At 58.5% G+C, this 16,776-nt stretch overlaps 1 protein-coding gene across 1 annotated transcript in view; it reads right to left on the minus strand.

The window, feature by feature from the left end:
- The window catches only part of LOC147693339 (transient receptor potential cation channel subfamily M member 2-like), a 1,947,553-nt gene that overhangs the window by 1,353,575 nt on the left and 577,202 nt on the right, over nucleotides 1-16,776 (minus strand). The window lies entirely within an intron of this gene.

The following is a 16,776-nucleotide window of genomic DNA, read 5'->3' on the forward strand; positions in this document are numbered from 1 at the left end:
ACCCTCTGGTTCAACCTGGCCACCCTCTGGTTCACCACGGCCACCCTCTGGTTCACCACGGCCACCCTCTGGTTCACCACGGCCACCCTCTGGTTCACCACGGCCACCCTCTGGTTCACCACTGCCACCCTCTGGTTCACCACTGCTACCCTCTGGTTCATCACAGCCAACCTCTGGTTCATCACTGCCAACCTCTGGCTCTCCCCTGGCACCCTCTGGCTCTCCCCTGGCACCCTCTGGCTCTCCCCTTGCACCCTCTGGTTCATCACTGCCACCCTCTGGTTCATCACTGCCACCCTCTGGTTCATCACTGCCATCCTCTGGTTCATCACTGCCACCCTCTGGTTCATCACAGCTACCCTCTGGTTCATCACGGCCACCCTCTGGTTCATCCCGGCCACCCTCTGGTTCATCACGGCCACCCTCTGGTTCACCACTGCCACCCTCTGATTCACCACTGCCACCCTCTGGTTCACCATTGCCACCCTCTGGTTCACCACTGCCACCCTCTGGTTCACCACTGGCACCCTCTGGTTCATCACTGCCACCCTCTGGCTCATCCCTGCCACCCTCTGGTTCATTACAGCACCCTCTGGTTCACCATTGCCACCCTCTGGTTCACCACTGCCACCCTCTGGTTCACCACTGGCACCCTCTGGTTCATCACTGCCACCCTCTGGTTCATCCCTGCCACCCTCTGGTTCATTACAGCACCCTCTGGTTCACCACTGCCACCCTCTGGTTCATCACTTCAAACCTCTGGTTCATCACTTCAAACCTCTGGTTCATCACTGCCAACCTCTGGTTCATCACTGCCACCCTCTGGTTCACCCCTGCCACCCTCTGGTTCACCCCTGCCACCCTCTGGTTCTTCCCTGCCACCCTCTGGTTCACCCCTGCCACCCTCTAGTTCACCCCTGCCACCCTCTGGTTCACCACTGTCACCCTCTGGTTCACCACTGTCACCCTCTGGTTCACCACTGTCACCCTCTGGTTCATCACTGTCACCCTCTGGTTCATCACTGTCACCCCCTGGTTCACCACTGTCACCCTCTGGATCATCACAGCTCCCTCTGGTTCACCACTGACAACGTCTGGTTCACCACTGTCACCCTCTGGTTCACGACTGTCACCCTCTGGTTCACCACTGTCGCCCTCTGGTTCACCACTGTCACCCTCTGGTTCATCACTGTCACCCTCTGGTTCATCACTGTCACTCTCTGGTTCATCACTGTCACCCTCTGGTTCATCACTGACACCGTCTGGTTCATCACTGCCACCCTCTGGTTCATAAGGACACCCTCTGGTTCATCACAGCCACCCTCTTGTTCACCACTGACACCCTCTGGTTCATCACGGCCACCCTCTGGTTAATCACGGCCACCCTCTGGTTCATCATGGCCACCCTCTGGTTCATCACGGCCACCCTCTGGTTCACCCCTGCCACCCTCTTGTTCACCCCTGCCACCCTCTGGTTCACCCCTGCCACCCTCTGGTTCACCACTGCTACCCTCTGGTTCACCACTGCTACCCTCTGGTTCATCACTGTCACCCCCTGGTTCATCACTGTCACCCCCAGGTTCATCACTGTCACCCCCTGGTTCATCACTGTAACCCCCTGGTTCATCACTGTCACCCCCTGGTTCATCACTGCTACCCTCTGGTTCACCACTTTCACCCTCTGGTTCACCACTGCCACCCTCTGGTTCACCACTGCCACCCTCTGTTTCACCACTGTCACCCTCTGGTTCACCACTGTCACATCACTGTCACCCCCTGGTTCATCACTGTCACCCCCTGGTTCATTACTGTCACCCCCTGGTTCATCACTGTCACCCCCTGGTTCATCACTGTCACCCCCTGGTTCATCACTGTCACCCCCGGGTTCATCACTGCCACCCCCTGGTTCATCACTGCCACCCCCTGGTTCATCACTGCCACCCCCTGGTTCACCACTGCCATCCTCTGGATCATCACTTCCACCCTCTGGATCATCACTGCCACCCTCTGGATCATCCCTGCCACCCTCTGGATCATCCCTGTCACCCTCTGGATCACCACTGCAACCTTCTGGATCATCACAGCTCCCTCCGGTTCTCCACTGCCACCCTCTGGTTCATCACTGCCACCCTCTGGTTCATTACAGCACCCTCTGGTTCACCACTGCCACCCTCTGGTTCATCACAGCACCCTCTGTTTCACCACTGCCACCCTCTTTTTCACCACTGCCACCCTCTGTTTCACTACTGCCACCCTCTGTTTCACCCTTGCCACCCTCTGTTTCACACTTGCCACCCTCTGGTTCATCCACTGTCACCCTCCGGTTCATCACTGCCACCCTCTGGTTCATCACTGCCACCCTCTGGTTCATCACTGCCACCCTCTGGTTCACCACTGCCACCTTCTGGTTTACCACTGCCACCCTCTGGTTCACCACTGCCACCCTCTGGTTCGTCACTTCAAACCTCTGGTTCATCACTGCCAACCTCTGGCTCTCCCCTTGCACCCTCTGGCTCTCCCCTGGCACCCTCTGGTTCACCCCTGGCACCCTCTGGTTCACCCCTGGCACCCTCTGGTTCACCCCTGGCACCCTATGGTTCACCCCTGGCACCCTCTGGTTCACCCCTGGCACCCTCTGGTTCACCCCTGGCACCCTCGGGTTCAACCCGGCCACCCTCTGGTACACCATGGCCACCCTCTGGTTCACCACGGCCACCCTCTGGGTTACCACAGCCACCCTCTGGTTCACCACAGCCACCCTCTGGTTCACCACGGCCACCCTCTGGTTCACCACTGCCACCCTCTGGTTCACCACTGCTACCCTCTGGTTCATCACAGCCAACCTCTGGATCATCACTGCCAACCTCTGGCTCTCCCCTGGCACCCTCTGGCTCTCCCCTGGCCCCCTCTGGTTCATCACTGCCACCCTCTGGTTCATCACTGCCACCCTCTGGTTCATCACAGCTACCCTCTGGTTCACCACTGCCATCCTCTGGTTCACCACTGTCACCCTCTGGTTCACAACTGTCACCCTCTGGTTCATCACTGTTACCCTCTGTTTCACCACTGTCACCCTGTGGATCATCACAGCTCCCTCTGGTTCATTACAGCACCCTCTTGTTCACCACTGACACCGTCTGGTTCATCACTGCCACCCTCTGGTTCATCACGGCCACCCTCTGGTTTATCACGGCCACCCTCTGGTTCATCAAGGCCACCCTCAGGTTCATCACGGCCACCCTCTGGTTCACCACGGCCACCCTCTGGTTCACCACTGCCACCCTCTGGTTCATCACTGCCACCCTCTGGTTCATCCCTGCCACCCTCTGGTTCATCACAGCACCCTCTGGTTCACCACTGCCACCCTCTGGTTTATCACTTCAAACCTCTGGTTCATCACTTCAAACCTCTGGTTCATCACTGCCAACCTCTAGTTCATCACTGCCACCCTCTGGTTCACCCCTGCCACCCTCTGGTTCACCCCTGCCACCCTCTGGTTTTCCCTGCCACCCTCTGGTTCACCCCTGCCACCCTCTAGTTCACCCCTGCCACCCTCTGGTTCACCACTGTCACCCTCTGGTTCACCACTGTCACCCTCTGGTTCACCACTGTCACCCTCTGGTTCATCACTGTCACCCTCTGGTTCATCACTGTCACCCCCTGGTTCACCACTGTCACCCTCTGGATCATCACAGCTCCCTCTGGTTCACCACTGACAACGTCTGGTTCACCACTGTCACCCTCTGGTTCACGACTGTCACCCTCTGGTTCACCACTGTCACCCTCTGGTTCACCACTGTCACCCTCTGGTTCATCACTGTCACCCCCTGGTTCATCACTGTCACCCTCTGGTTCATCACTGTCACCCTCTGGTTCATCACTGACACCGTCTGGTTCATCACTGCCACCCTCTGGTTCATAACGACACCCTCTGGTTCATCACAGCCACCCTCTTGTTCACCACTGACACCCTCTGGTTCATCACGGCCACCCTCTGGTTAATCACGGCCACCCTCTGGTTCATCATGGCCACCCTCTGGTTCATCACGGCCACCCTCTGGTTCACCCCTGCCACCCTCTGGTTCACCCCTGCCACCCTCTGGTTCACCCCTGCCACCCTCTGGTTCACCACTGCTACCCTCTGGTTCACCACTGCTACCCTCTGGTTCATCACTGTCACCCCCTGGTTCATCACTGTCACCCCCAGGTTCATCACTGTCACCCCCTGGTTCATCACTGTAACCCCCTGGTTCATCACTGTCACCCCCTGGTTCATCACTGCTACCCTCTGGTTCACCACTTTCACCCTCTGGTTCACCACTGCCACCCTCTGGTTCACCACTGCCACCCTCTGTTTCACCACTGTCACCCTCTGGTTCACCACTGTCACATCACTGTCACCCCCTGGTTCATCACTGTCACCCCCTGGTTCATTACTGTCACCCCCTGGTTCATCACTGTCACCCCCTGGTTCATCACTGTCACCCCCTGGTTCATCACTGTCACCCCCGGGTTCATCACTGCCACCCCCTGGTTCATCACTGCCACCCCCTGGTTCATCACTGCCACCCCCTGGTTCACCACTGCCATCCTCTGGATCATCACTTCCACCCTCTGGATCATCACTGCCACCCTCTGGATCATCCCTGCCACCCTCTGGATCATCCCTGTCACCCTCTGGATCACCACTGCAACCTTCTGGATCATCACAGCTCCCTTCGGTTCTCCACTGCCACCCTCTGGTTCATATCTGCCACCCTCTGGTTCATTACAGCACCCTCTGGTTCACCACTGCCACCCTCTGGTTCATCACAGCACCCTCTGTTTCACCACTGCCACCCTCTGTTTCACCACTGCCACCCTCTGTTTCACTACTGCCACCCTCTGTTTCACCCTTGCCACCCTCTGTTTCACACTTGCCACCCTCTGGTTCATCCACTGTCACCCTCCGGTTCATCACTGCCACCCTCTGGTTAATCACTGCCACCCTCTGGTTCATCACTGCCACCCTCTGGTTCACCACTGCCACCTTCTGGTTTACCACTGCCACCCTCTGGTTCACCACTGCCACCCTCTGGTTCGTCACTTCAAACCTCTGGTTCATCACTGCCAACCTCTGGCTCTCCCCTTGCACCCTCTGGCTCTCCCCTGGCACCCTCTGGTTCACCCCTGGCACCCTCTGGTTCACACCTGGCACCCTCTGGTTCACCCCTGGCACCCTATGGTTCACCCCTGGCACCCTCTGGTTCACCCCTGGCACCCTCTGGTTCACCCCTGGCACCCTCGGGTTCAACCCGGCCACCCTCTGGTACACCATGGCCACCCTCTGGTTCACCACGGCCACCCTCTGGGTTACCACAGCCACCCTCTGGTTCACCACAGCCACCCTCTGGTTCACCACGGCCACCCTCTGGTTCACCACTGCCACCCTCTGGTTCACCACTGCTACCCTCTGGTTCATCACAGCCAACCTCTGGATCATCACTGCCAACCTCTGGCTCTCCCCTGGCACCCTCTGGCTCTCCCCTGGCCCCCTCTGGTTCATCACTGCCACCCTCTGGTTCATCACTGCCACCCTCTGGTTCATCACAGCTACCCTCTGGTTCATCATGGCCACCCTCTGGTTCATCACGGCCACCCTCTGGTTCATCACGGCCACCCTCTGGTTCATCACGGCCACCTTCTGGTTCACCACTGCCACCCTCTGGTTCACCACTGCCATGCTCTGGTTCACCACTGCCACCCTCTGATTCACCACTGCCACCCTCTGGTTCACCACTGCCACCCTCTGGTTCACCACTGGCACCCTCTGATTCACCATTGCCACCCTCTGGTTCACAAGTACCACCCTCTGATTCATCACAGCACCATCTGGTTCACCACTTCCACCCTCTGGTTCACCACTGTCACCCTCTGGTTCACCACTGCCACCCTCTGGTTCACCACTGCCACCCTCTGGTTCACCACTGCCACCCTCTGGTTCACCACTGACACCCTCTGGTTCATCATGGCCACCCTCTGGTTCATCACGGCCACCCTCTGGTTCACCACGGCCACCCTCTGGTTCACAACTGCCACCCTCTGGTTCACCACTGTCACCCTCTGGTTCACCACTGTCACCCTCTGGTTCATCACTGCCACCCTCTGGTTCATCACTGCCACCCTCTGGTTCACCACTGCCACCCTCTGGTTCACCCCTGCCACCCTCTGGTTCAGCACTGCCACCATCTGGTTCATCACTGCCACCATCTGGTTCACCCCAGCCACCCTCTGGTTCATTACTGCCAATGTCTGGTTCACCACTGCCACCCTCTGGTTCATCACAGCACCCTCTGGCTTACCACTGACACCCTCCGGCTCACCACTGACACCCTCTGGCTTACCACTGACACCCTCTTGCTCACCACTGACACCCTATGGCTCACCACTGACACCCTCTGTCTCACCACTGCCATGCTCTGGTTCACCACTGCCATCCCCTGGTTCATCACTGCCACCCTCTGGTTCATCACTAGCACCCTCTGGTCCACTACTGCCACCTCTGGTCCATTACTGCCACCCTCTGGTCCACCACTGCCACCCTCTGGTTCACCACTGCCACCCTCTGGTTCACCACTGCCACCCTCTGGTTCACCACTGACACCCTCTGGTTTACCACTGACACCCTCTGGTTCACCACTGACACCCTCCGCTTTACCAATGCTACCCTCTGGTTCATCACTGCCACCCTCTGCTTCACCACTGCCACCCTCTGGTTCATCACTGTCACCCTCTGGTTCATCACTGTCACCCTCTGTTTCACCACTGTCACCCTCTGGATCATCACAGCTCCCTCTGGTTCATTACAGCACCCTCTTGTTCACCACTGACACCGTCTGGTTCATCACTGCCACCCTCTGGTTCATAACTGACACCCTCTGGTTCACTCCTTCCACCCTCTAGTTCATCACTGCCACCCTCTGGTTCATCACGGCCACCATCTGGTTCATCACGGCCACCCTCTTGTTCACCACTGACACCCTCTGGTTCATCACGGCCACCCTCTGGTTCACCACTGCCACTCTCTGGTTCATCACGGCCACCCTCTGGTTCATCACGGCCACCCTCTGGTTCATCACAGCCACCCTCTGGTTCATCATTGCCACCCTCTAGTTCATCACGGCCACCCTCTGGTTCACCACTGCCACCCTCTGGTTCACCACGGCCACCCTCTGGTTCACCCCTGCCACCCTCTGGTTCACCCCTGCCACCCTCTGGTTCACCCCTGCCACCCTCTGGTTCACAACTGTCACCCTCTGGTTCACCACTGCTACCCTCTAGTTCACCACTGCCACCCTCTGGTTCACCACTGCCACCCTCTGGTTCATCACTTCAAACCTCTGGTTCATCACTGCCAACCTCTGGCTCTCCCCTGGCACCCTCTGGCTCTCCCCTGGCACCCTCTGGTTCACCCCTGGCACCCACTGGTTCACCCTTGGCACCATATGGTTCACCCCTGGCACCCTCTGGTTCACACCTGGCACCCTCTGGTTCACCCCTGGCACCCTCTGGTTCAACCTGGCCACCCTCTGGTTCACCACGGCCACCCTCTGGTTCACCACGGCCAACCTCTGGTTCACCACGGCCACCCTCTGGTTCACCATGGCCACCCTCTGGTTCACCACTGCCACCCTCTGGTTCACCACTGCTACCCTCTGGTTCATCACAGCCAACCTCTGGTTCATCACTGCCAACCTCTGGCTCTCCCCTGGCACCCTCTGGCTCTCCCCTGGCACCCTCTGGCTCTCCCCTGGCACCCTCTGGTTCATCACTGCCACCCTCTGGTTCATCACTGCCACCCTCTGGTTCATCACTGCCATCCTCTGGTTCATCACTGCCACCCTCTGGTTCATCACAGCTACCCTCTGGTTCATCACGGGCACCCTCTGGTTCATCACGGCCACCCTCTGGTTCATCACGGCCACCCTCTGGTTCATCACGGCCACCCTCTGGTTCACCACTGCCACCCTCTGGTTCACCACTGCCACCCTCTGATTCACCACTGCCACCCTCTGGTTCACCATTGCCACCCTCTGGTTCACCACTGCCACCCTCTGGTTCACCACTGGCACCCTCTGGTTCATCACTGCCACCCTCTGGTTCATCACTGCCACCCTCTGGTTCATTACAGCACCCTCTAGTTCACCACTGCCACCCTCTGGTTCATCACTTCAAACCTCTGGTTCATCACTTCAAACCTCTGGTTCATCACTGCCAACCTCTGGTTCATCACTGCCACCCTCTGGTTCACCCCTGCCACCCTCTGGTTCACCCCTGCCACCCTCTGGTTCTTCCATGCCACCCTCTGGTTCACCCCTGCCACCCTCTAGTTCACCCCTGCCACCCTCTGGTTCACCACTGTCACCCTCTGGTTCACCACTGCCACCCTCTGGTTCACCACTGTCACCCTCTGGTTCATCACTGTCACCCTCTGGTTCATCACTGTCACCCCCTGGTTCACCACTGTCACCCTCTGGATCATCACAGCTCCCTCTGGTTCACCACTGACAACGTCTGGTTCACCACTGTCACCCTCGGGTTCACCCCTGTCACCCTCTGGTTCACCACTGTCACCCTCTGGTTCATCACTGTCACCCTCTGGTTCATCACTGTCACCCTCTGGTTCATCACTGACACAGTCTGGTTCATCACTGCCACCCTCTGGTTCATAACGACACCCTCTGGTTCATCACAGCCACCCTCTTGTTCACCACTGACACCCTCTGGTTCATCACGGCCACCCTCTGGTTCACCACTGCCACCATCTGGTTCATCACGGCCACCCTCTGGTTCATCATGGCCACCCTCTGGTTCATCACGGCCACCCTCTGGTTCACCCCTGCCACCCTCTGGTTCACCCCTGCCACCCTCTGGTTCACCCCTGCCACCCTCTGGTTCACCACTGCTACCCTCTGGTTCACCACTGCTACCCTCTGGTTCATCACTGTCACCCCCTGGTTCATCACTGTCACCCCCAGGTTCATCACTGTCACCCCCTGGTTCATCACTGTCACCCCCTGGTTCATCACTGTCACCCCCTGGTTCATCACTGCTACCCTCTGGTTCACCACTTTCACCCTCTGGTTCACCACTGCCACCCTCTGGTTCACCACTGCCACCCTCTGTTTCACCACTGTCACCCTCTGGTTCACCACTGTCACATCACTGTCACCCCCTGGTTCATCACTGTCACCCCCTGGTTCATCACTGTCACCCCCTGGTTCATCACTGTCACCCCCTGGTTCATCACTGTCACCCCCGGGTTCATCACTGCCACCCCCTGGTTCATCACTGCCACCCCCTGGTTCATCACTGCCACCCCCTGGTTCACCACTGCCACCCTCTGGATCATCACTTCCACCCTCTGGATCATCACTGCCACCCTCTGGATCATCCCTGCCACCCTCTGGATCATCCCTGTCACCCTCTGGATCACCACTGCAACCTTCTGGATAATCACAGCTCCCTCCGGTTCTCCACTGCCACCCTCTGGTTCATCACTGCCACCCTCTGGTTCATTACAGCACCCTCTGGTTCACCACTGCCACCCTCTGGTTCATCACAGCACCCTCTGTTTCACCACTGCCACCCTCTGTTTCACCACTGCCACCCTCTGTTTCACTACTGCCACCCTCTGTTTCACCCTTGCCACCCTCTGTTTCACACTTGCCACCCTCTGGTTCATCCACTGTCACCCTCCGGTTCATCACTGCCACCCTCTGGTTCATCACTGCCACCCTCTGGTTCATCACTGCCACCCTCTGGTTCACCACTGCCACCCTCTGGTTCACCACTGCCACCCTCTGGTTCACCACTGCCACCCTCTGGTTCGTCACTTCAAACCTCTGGTTCATCACTGCCAACCTCTGGCTCTCCCCTTGCACCCTCTGGCTCTCCCCTGGCACCCTCTGGTTCACCCCTGGCACCCCCTGGTTCACCCCTAGCACCCTCTGGTTCACCCCTGGCACCCTATGGTTCACCCCTGGCACCCTCTGGTTCACCCCTGGCACCCTCTGGTTCACCCCTGGCACCCTCGGGTTCAACCCGGCCACCCTCTGGTTCACCACGGCCACCCTCTGGTTTACCACGGCCACCCTCTGGGTTACCACAGCCACCCTCTGGTTCACCACAGCCACCCTCTGGTTCACCACGGCCACCCTCTGGTTCACCACTGCCACCCTCTGGTTCACGACTGCTACCCTCTGGTTCATCACAGCCAACCTCTGGATCATCACTGCCAACCTCTGGCTCTCCCCTGGCACCCTCTGGCTCTCCCCTGGCCCCCTCTGATTCATCACTGCCACCCTCTGGTTCATCACTGCCACCCTCTGGTTCATCACAGCTACCCTCTGGTTCATCATGGCCACCCTCTGGTTCATCACGGCCACCCTCTGGTTCATCACAGCCACCCTCTGGTTCATCACGGCCACCCTCTGGTTCATCACGGCCACCTTCTGGTTCACCACTGCCACCCTCTGGTTCACCACTGCCACGCTCTGGTTCACCACTGCCACCCTCTGATTCACCACTGCCACCCTCTGGTTCACCACTGCCACCCTCTGGTTCACCACTGGCACCCTCTGATTCACCATTGCCACCCTCTGGTTCACAAGTACCACCCTCTGATTCATCACAGCACCATCTGGTTCACCACTTCCACCCTCTGGTTCACCACTGTCACCCTCTGGTTCACCACTGCCACCCTCTGGTTCACCACTGCCACCCTCTGGTTCACCACTGCCACCCTCTGGTTCACCACTGACACCCTCTGGCTCACCACTGACACCCTCTGGCTCACCACTGACACCCTCTGGTTCACCACTGCCATCCTCTGGTTCATCACTCCCACCCTCTTGTTCATCACTAGCACCCTCTGGTCCACTACTGCCACACTCTGGTCCACTACTGCCACCCTCTGGTCCACCACTGCCACTCTCTGGATCATCACTGCCACCCTCTGGATCATCCCCGCCACCCTCTGGATCATCCCTGTCACCCTCTGGATCACCACTGCAACCTTCTGGATCATCACAGCTCCCTCCGGTTCTCCACTGCCACCCTCTGGTTCATCACTGCCACCCTCTGGTTCATTACAGCACCCTCTGGTTCACCACTGCCACCCTCTGGTTCATCACAGCACCCTCTGTTTCACCACTGCCACCCTCTGTTTCACCACTGCCACCCTCTGTTTCACTACTGCCACCCTCTGTTTCACCCTTGCCACCCTCTGTTTCACACTTGCCACCCTCTGGTTCATCCACTGCCACCCTCCGGTTCATCACTGCCACCCTCTGGTTCATCACTGCCACCCTCTGGTTCATCACTGCCACCCTCTGGTTCACCACTGCCACCCTCTGGTTCACCCCTGGCACCCTCTGGTTCACCCCTGGCACCCTCTGGTTCACCCCTGGCACCCTCTGGTTCACCCCTGGCACCCTCGGGTTCAACCCGGCCACCCTCTGGTTCACCACGGCCACCCTCTGGTTCACCACGGACACCCTCTGGTTCACCACAGCCACCCTCTGGTTCACCACAGCCACCCTCTGGTTCACCACGGCCACCCTCTGGTTCACCACTGCCACCCTCTGGTTCACCACTGCTACCCTCTGGTTCATCACAGCCAACCTCTGGTTCATCACTGCCAACCTCTGGCTCTCCCCTGGCACCCTCTGGCTCTACCCTGGCACCCTCTGGTTCATCACTGCCACCCTCTGGTTCATCACTGCCACCCTCTGGTTCATCACAGCTACCCTCTGGTTCATCACGGCCACCCTCTGGTTCATCACGGCCACCCTCTGGTTCATCACTGCCACCCTCTGGTTCATCACAGCTACCCTCTGGTTCATCACGGCCACCCTCTGGTTCATCACGGCCACCCTCTGGTTCATCACGGCCACCCTCTGGTTCATCACGCCCACCCTCTGGTTCATCATGGCCACCTTCTGGTTCACCACTGCCACCCTCTGATTCACCACTGCCACCCTCTGGTTCACCATTGCCACACTCTGGTTCACCACTGCCACCCTCTGGTTCACCACTGGCACCCTCTGGTTCACCATTGCCACCCTCTGGTTCACAAGTACCACCCTCTGATTCATCACAGCACCCTCTGGTTCACCACTTCCACCCTCTGGTTCACCACTGTCACCCTCTGGTTCACCACTGCCACCCTCTGGTTCACCACTGCCACCCTCTGGCTCACCACTGACACCCTCTGGCTCACCACTGACACCCTCTGGTTCACCACTGCCATCCTCTGGTTCACCACTGCCATCCTCTGGTTCATCACTGCCACCCTCTTGTTCATCACTAGCACCCTCTGGTCCACTACTGCCACACTCTGGTCCACTACTGCCACCCTCTGGTCCACCACTGCCACCCTCTGGTTCACCACTTCCATCCTCTGGTTCACCCCATCCACCCTCTGGTTCATCACGGCCACCCTCTGATTCACCACTGCCACCCTCTGGTTCACCACTGCAACCCTCTGGTTCATCACTGTCACCCTCGGGTTCATCACTGTCACCCTCCGGTTCATCACTGTCACCCTCTGGTTCATCACTGTCAGCCTCTGGTTCATCACTGCCACCCTCTGGTTCATCACTGACACCGTCTGGTTCATCACTGCCACCCTCTGGTTCATAACGACACCCTCTAGTTCACTCCACTGTCACCCTCTGGATCATCACAGCTCCCTCTGGTTCACCACTGACACCGTCTGGTTCATCACAGCCACCCTCTTGTTCATAACAACACCCTCTGGTTCACCATTGCCACCCTCTGGTTCACTACTGCCACCCTCTGGTTCACCACTGGCACCCTCTGGTTCACCATTGCCACCCTCTGGTTCACAAGTACCACCCTCTGATTCATCACAGCACCCTCTGGTTCACCACTTCCACCCTCTGGTTCACCACTGTCACCCTCTGGTTCACCACTGCCACCCTCTGGTTCACCACTGCCACCCTCTGGTTCACCACTGCCACCCTCTGGTTCACCACTGACACCCTCTGGCTCACCACTGACACCCTCTGGCTTACCACTGACACCCTCTTGCTCACCACTGACACCCTCTGGCTCACCACTGACACCCTCTGGCTCACCACTGCCATGCTCTGGTTCACCACTGCCATCCCCTGGTTCATCACTGCCACCCTCTGGTTCATCACTAGCACCCTCTGGTCCACTACTGCCACCCTCTGGTCCATTACTGCCACCCTCTGGTCCACCACTGCCACCCTCTGGTTCACCACTGCCACCCTCTGGTTCACCACTGCCACCCTCTGGTTCACCACTGACACCCTCTGGTTCACCACTGACACCCTCTGGTTTACCACTGACACCCTCTGGTTCACCACTGACACCCTCCGCTTTACCAATGCTACCCTCTGGTTCACCCCTGCCACCCTCTGGTTCACCACTGTCACCCTCTGGTTCACCACTGCCACCCTCTGGTTCATCACTGCCACCCTCTGGTTCATCACTGCCACCCTCTGGTTCATCACTGCCACCCTCTGGTTCATCACTGCCACCCTCTGGTTCATCACTGTCACCCTCTGGTTCATCACTGTCACCCTCTGTTTCACCACTGTCACCCTCTGGATCATCACAGCTCCCTCTGGTTCATTACAGCACCCTCTTGTTCACCACTGACACCGTCTGGTTCATCACTGCCACCCTCTGGTTCATAACTGACACCCTCTGGTTCACTCCTTCCACCCTCTAGTTCATCACTGCCACCCTCTGGTTCATCACGGCCACCCTCTGGTTCATCACGGCCACCCTCTTGTTCACCACTGACACCCTCTGGTTCATCACGGCCACCCTCTGGTTCACCACTGCCACTCTCTGGTTCATCACGGCCACCCTCTGGTTCATCACGGCCACCCTCTGGTTCATCACAGCCACCCTCTGGTTCATCATTGCCACCCTCTAGTTCATCACGGCCACCCTCTGGTTCACCACTGCCACCCTCTGGTTCACCACGGCCACCCTCTGGTTCACCCCTGCCACCCTCTGGTTCACCCCTGCCACCCTCTGGTTCACCCCTGCCACCCTCTGGTTCACAACTGTCACCCTCTGGTTCACCACTGCTACCCTCTAGTTCACCACTGCTACCCTCTGGTTCACCACTGACACCCTCTGGTTCATCACTTCAAACCTCTGGTTCATCACTGCCAACCTCTGGCTCTCCCCTGGCACCCTCTGGCTCTCCACTGGCACCCTCTGGTTTACCCCTGGCACCCTCTGGTTCACCCTTGGCACCCTATGGTTCACCCCTGGCACCCTCTGGTTCACACCTGGCACCCTCTGGTTCACCCCTGGCACCCTCTGGTTCAACCCGGCCACCCTCTGGTTCACCACGGCCACCCTCTGGTTCACCACGGCCACCCTCTGGTTCACCACGGCCACCCTCTGGTTCACCATGGCCACCCTCTGGTTCACCACTGCCACCCTCTGGTTCATGACTGCTACCCTCTGGTTCATCACAGCCAACCTCTGGTTCATCACTGCCAACCTCTGGCTCTCCCCTGGCACCCTCTGGCTCTCCCCTGGCACCCTCTGGCTCTCCCCTGGCACCCTCTGGTTCATCACTGCCACCCTCTGGTTCATCACTGCCATCCTCTGGTTCATCACTGCCACCCTCTGGTTCATCACAGCTACCCTCTGGTTCATCACAGCCACCCTCTGGTTCATCACGGCCACCCTCTGGTTCATCACGGCCACCCTCTGGTTCATCACGGCCACCCTCTGGTTCACCACTGCCACCCTCTGGTTCACCACTGCCACCCTCTGGTTCACCATTGCCACCCTCTGGTTCACCACTGCCACCCTCTGGTTCACCACTGGCACCCTCTGGTTCATCACTGCCACCCTCTGGTTCATCACTGCCACCCTCTGGTTCATTACAGCACCCTCTGGTTCACCACTGCCACCCTCTGGTTCATCACTTCAAACCTCTGGTTCATCACTTCAAACCTCTGGTTCATCACTTCAAACCTCTGGTTCATCACTGCCAACCTCTGGTTCATCACTGCCACCCTCTGGTTCACCCCTGCCACCCTCTGGTTCACCCCTGCCACCCTTTGGTTCTTCCCTGCCACCCTCTGGTTCACCCCTGCCACCCTCTAGTTCACCCCTGCCACCCTCTGGTTCACCACTGTCACCCTCTGGTTCACCACTGTCACCCTCTGGTTCACCACTGTCACCCTCTGGTTCATCACTGTCACCCCCTGGTTCACCACTGTCACCCTCTGGATCATCACAGCTCCCTCTGGTTCACCACTGACAACGTCTGGTTCACCACTGTCACCCTCTGGTTCACCACTGTCACCCTCTGGTTCACCACTGTCGCCCTCTGGTTCATCACTGTCACCCTCTGGTTCATCACTGTCACCCTCTGGTTCATCACTGACACCGTCTGGTTCATCACTGCCACCCTCTGGTTCATAACGACACCCTCTGGTTCATCACAGCCACCCTCTTGTTCACCACTGACACCCTCTGGTTCATCACGGCCACCCTCTGGTTCACCACTGCCACCATCTGGTTCATCACGGCCACCCTCTGGTTCATCATGGCCACCCTCTGGTTCATCACGGCCACCCTCTGGTTCATCACGGCCACCCTCTGGTTCATCACGGCCACCCTCTGGTTCACCACTGCCACCCTCTGGTTCACCCCTGCCACCCTCTGGTTTACCCCTGCCACCCTCTGGTTCACCCCTGCCACCCTTGGTTCACCCCTGCCACCCTCTGGTTCACCACTGCTACCCTCTGGTTCACCACTGCTACCCTCTGGTTCATCACTGTCACCCCCTGGTTCATCACTGTCACCCCCAGGTTCATCACTGTCACCCCCTGGTTCATCACTGTCACCCCCTGGTTCATCACTGTCACCCCCTGGTTCATCACTGCTACCCTCTGGTTCACCACTTTCACCCTCTGGTTCACCACTGCCACCCTCTGGTTCACCACTGCCACCCTCTGTTTCACCACTGTCACCCTCTGGTTCACCACTGTCACATCACTGTCACCCCCTGGTTCATCACTGTCACCCCCTGGTTCATTACTGTCACCCCCTGGTTCATCACTGTCACCCCCTGGTTCATCACTGTCACCCCCTGGTTCATCACTGTCACCCCCTGGTTCATCACTGCCACCCCCTGGTTCATCACTGCCACCCCCTGGTTCACCACTGCCACCCTCTGGATCATCACTTCCACCCTCTGGATCATCACTGCCACCCTCTGGATCATCCCTGCCACCCTCTGGATCATCCCTGTCACCCTCTGGATCACCACTGCAACCTTCTGGATCATCACAGCTCCCTCCGGTTCTCCACTGCCACCCTCTGGTTCATCACTGCCACCCTCTGGTTCATTACAGCACCCTCTGGTTCACCACTGTCACCCTCTGGATCATCACAGCTCCCTCTGGTTCATTACAGCACCCTCTTGTTCACCACTGACACCGTCTGGTTCATCACTGCCACCCTCTGGTTCATAACTGACACCCTCTGGTTCACTCCTTCCACCCTCTAGTTCATCACTGCCACCCTCTGGTTCATCACGGCCACCCTCTGGTTCATCACGGCCACCCTCTTGTTCACCACTGACACCCTCTGGTTCATCACGGCCACCCTCTGGTTCACCACTGCCACTCTCTGGTTCATCACGGCCACCCTCTGGTTCATCACGGCCACCCTCTGGTTCATCACAGCCACCCTCTGGTTCAT

This window comes from Lissotriton vulgaris, chromosome 8 (genome assembly GCF_964263255.1).
Source record: "Lissotriton vulgaris chromosome 8, aLisVul1.2, whole genome shotgun sequence".
NCBI classification, from domain to species: Eukaryota; Metazoa; Chordata; class Amphibia; order Caudata; family Salamandridae; genus Lissotriton; species Lissotriton vulgaris.